The sequence below is a fragment of the Amphimedon queenslandica genome, unplaced genomic scaffold (assembly GCF_000090795.2).
Source record: "Amphimedon queenslandica unplaced genomic scaffold, v1.1 AMPQUscaffold_10658, whole genome shotgun sequence".
NCBI classification, from domain to species: Eukaryota; Metazoa; Porifera; class Demospongiae; order Haplosclerida; family Niphatidae; genus Amphimedon; species Amphimedon queenslandica.
Genome location: NW_003549087.1, coordinates 1 through 4,100, shown reverse-complemented (window position 1 = coordinate 4,100; position 4,100 = coordinate 1). Strand labels below are relative to the sequence as shown.

The window sequence follows — 4,100 nt, the reverse complement described above, 5'->3', positions numbered from 1 at the left end:
TTTTAAATTTTTTATGTTCTTGTTTGTGTTGATTTTTTATAATATTTATAATATTTCTCTAGTTGCCATTGTGATGCTTGTTGATTTTACACAAACAATAATTTTCTTTATTATTATTATCATTGTTATGACTTGACATCATTTATGAGAGACAGCATTGAATAGACATGCTGAAGGAATAGCAACTATCCTGATGACAAGTGAAATTAATACTAGTCTTGACACAAGTCCTTGTTCAAGAAGCTGTGAGCTGAGAGTGTCCATCTTTCCTGCATGTTATGTTGCAGCTATTCCTGTTCTTCCAGGCTGTTGTCATTCATCATCATTGCATATCATAACATTAATTAATTGTTTGTTTTTTAAATAAAATAAAATAACACACTTGATAAAACAGTAACATGTAAGATTAATACCTTCTTTTAGCTGGAAACCTCCACTAAAGTATTGCAGTAGTTGATTCCAAGCATAGCTTGGTAAAAAAATAAATTGCTTCTTCCAGAGCTGCAGATCTGCATCTGAGCATGCGCGACCACACCCAAATTTTGGAGCACATGCTTCTTTAATTAACAAAATGGCGGCATGCAGCTAAGATGGCTCTATCCAGCAGTCAGAGCATCACTTTTTCTTTACTTGAAGAATGATCTGATGGGACATGGACCTGCGCATAGACTGTTGGAATAGATTGGTGTAAGAATTATTCTTGTAGCACCAACTGATACTGAGATACACACCGACAACTGGATTGACAGGACTTCTTGATGAAGATGAAGATAAAAAAAAGTGGCTGAACAAAACGGTCGGTCCGCCGATTTTTGGTTTTCTTCTTAGACAAGGTCTAGAGCCACGCTATGGGTACCATTGGAGTCCTCTGGACAAGATGAGGTCCTCTATAAAGTCTGGTAAGCATAGGAGCTCGTTTTCCCGGTATAGCAAGGCTGCAAAAGTCGTGGCAGCCATTTTTATTGGGGGTGAATCCTACTTAGTAACGCTACCGCGTTACTAATAACGCTACCGCGTTACTAATAACGCTACCGCGTTACTAATAATTATTGTCTGTGCATTCCTCTCCCTTTGTCCCATCTACCTTGGTACTAAAGAAGCAAGTTGGCGGCAGGTTATAGGAATAATCATAGGCGGTTCGAGGATTGTGGAAGCAGGTGGGCGAGGGAGAGAATAAAATGGCGCGCGAAGCGCGCCGCGATTTTGACCACGCCCACTATTTCCCGCTGCGCGGAACTACATTTTCCCGTAATATTAGGGGCCTCGCAATATTTAATTTTTCAACCATTGTCATCCTCTGTGCATGTGCCGTGAGTGTGACTTCGTGATTGACTATGAGACTTTAGTCTCGCTAGCCAGACCATTCCCCAGCCTACAGCCATTTACGTCCACCCCAATGACTGTAGGCTGGGGAATGGTCTGGCTAGCGAGACTAATCAGACTCAGCATCACTAGAAGTAGAAGTATCACAAGGAAGATCATAATCATTAGTCTCTAACTCTGTGAAATCAACTGACACTAGATCTGGCTCATCTATAGAAATTTCAGGTAGTAAATTTTGTGTGCAGCTGCCATTAACATAACTGATGATTTATGACAAGCAGTACTTGCTTATTTATAGATCTATACATGTTAGCTATTAACCTTACTTCTTTCATCATCATTGGTATTTCTCTTTTTTGGTTTAGGAGGCAAGAAAGAATTATGCTGACGCTTGGTTGCCATTGCAAGAAATGATTACAAAATTAACATTCAAAATATTCATGAAAAGTTAATTTTAATAACAATAATAATTAATTTTAATGATTATGATGACTTCCTTTTCCTGTCAAAACTTCAGGGTGGGCATTGCCCCTTAATGCCCACCCCTGGAACCGCCTATGGGAATAATGGCAGAACTGTAATGCCTCTGTCAATATTAATGGCTAAAAAATCAAACGTCATTAGTCTCGTAACCTGCAAGTACAGCCATACTTTTCACAATATTATTACATTGTGTTAATTATTATTATTGGGTGGGGTCTGTATACACTTCTTGAAATGCAGATAGACTTTAGTATTTTGAATCCATGTGTGTGATAGCAACTTTGCTCGCATTAATTTTTTACAATAACTCCTGGATTTAGGATCAGGGTTTGTTTTGTGTAGTTTATGTACTTAATTTTATGTATTACCTGATTTGTTGTACTGAAGGTGATTGTGACGAGTTGGACTATTTCAAATGGTTAAAGGTTTATTTTCAACGGATATAATAGTAGATGAAGGAATATCAAACCCACATGTGGAAGTGTCAACACCGGAGGAAGTTACAGACACTTCTAGTAAGTACAACTATTTTATCGGTGTTGTCATAAAAGTTCTCTTTACAAGTGTTACAGTTTTGGTGTCCTAAGACTGGTCTTGAGATTGAAGAAATTCCTTATGACCTTTTTTTTTAACACTGAAAATAACTAATATATACATAATATTTTGATTCATCATGATACTTAATGATAAAATCAATGATACTTTAGTTTAATGATATTTGAAATGATCATAAAATGATGATTAATACTTCAACAACATCTCTAAAGTCATAAGAACTCCTTGTGGTCTTACTTGGACAATCTCAAGCTACATTATAAATATACTTAATTGGTTTTGAGAGACTCATCTCCTTATTCATGGCTTCCTTCCACTTTTAAAGGTTGTGCAATGGGCTGTCCCTGTTTGTCATTGTTGTCTTCCGTTCCTGTTGCACTTGAAGCCTCAAACTGGACAGTTTGGTGTCCGTGATGGCCCGAAACTTGATTGTATCTGGACCAAGTATAGTAGTTTCTTTCAACTCAAGACTATAGATCTTCACGAGACTAGATGTCATTGGGGATACTCAACGTGATTGTGACACAGAGGACACTACTGCACAGCTAAAGTAGGTATATATATGACGAGACCTTCAAAGCACAAGTGCTCCTTATCATTCAGGAATTGAAGAGGTTGCAAAGAGGCTAAACATTAGAGTGAAGAAAGTGAAGGTCAGCGTGCTCAACACTGCATGTACCTGAATGTGGGAATTGGCTTTAAACTGAATTTTTTTCATAGTTATAATTGGCTTTTGTATCTATTTAATTTTGAGTATTCTACTTGATTGATTAATTGAAGTTTTAACTGCCCAGTGCTATATTATAAATTGCAATGCTTATATAGGCATTATAATCATGTTTTGGAGACAAATCATTTTAGCATCAAAAATTATGTTATAACAGCACGCTAGTTTATCTGTGAGCTGTACTGCAACTGTTCATGGTATATGGGGTATTGGATGGAACTGGGTTGTAGCCGTCACCTAAAAAACTGCTACTGTAAAAGCTCTGCTGTGCTGTATTCCTCCAAGATATAAATTATATTGTATATGCAGTAACCAATGTACTGAACTAAAAAGTGACAGCAGTATCTTGTGGCAAAAAGGTATAGATCTACCGGTATTTAGTGCAACTAGTATTACTATGATACTATGTTAAAAGCAATAGGTGTATGCATGTATTGTCATACTGGAACATAATAAACTGTTATACTCATTTTACATGTCACCATTAAGTTACTTTTTTACCCACACATGCAGTTTTAAGGCAGATGCACCTTAGGAATGCATCTTTTCAAACATGATTTAATCTGAATATTTCATTTTAGGACTTGGGACAGAGTCCTTTCTTTCAATAAATATATCTTGCTGAAATTCAAAATGAGTATGCATTTGAATGCCTCATTATACAATTGTACTCACCCCACCCTATAATTTGTTAAGTCAATTGTTTGATTTAAATAGCATTAATCATAATTGCATATGCATTGGCATTACATTAGTTGCTATAATAATATGTAAAACATGAGTGCTTTCTTTGAAAGCGGTAAGTATATAACAAAAGTGCTTCACCCCTGTCTTGTTTTTATATTTAAACAAGAACATAAAAAATTTTAAAAAAACAAGCTGGAGTAGGGTTCTAGAGCAAGTTCATAAAAAAATAATGCTAACCAGGGCAAGTAGGATTCTGATAGACTACCAATGAAAATCCAAAATGAAAATCCTACTCTCGTGACGCAAATTCTACTCTACATTGTAT

The 4,100-nt window shown here is 36.2% G+C and overlaps 1 long non-coding RNA gene across 2 annotated transcripts; it reads left to right on the top strand.

The window, feature by feature from the left end:
- The first annotated feature begins 1,017 nt into the window (after positions 1-1,017).
- Positions 1,018-2,541, top strand: LOC109589978 (uncharacterized). 2 transcript variants are annotated; one of them, XR_002189037.1, is made up of 4 exons: positions 1,018-1,548; positions 1,689-1,962; positions 2,194-2,321; positions 2,371-2,541. It is a non-coding gene; the product is annotated as an uncharacterized LOC109589978 (long non-coding RNA). The 2 variants fall into 2 exon arrangements; XR_002189036.1 differs by having other exon boundaries at positions 1,689-2,321.
- The last annotated feature ends 1,559 nt before the right edge of the window (positions 2,542-4,100 follow it).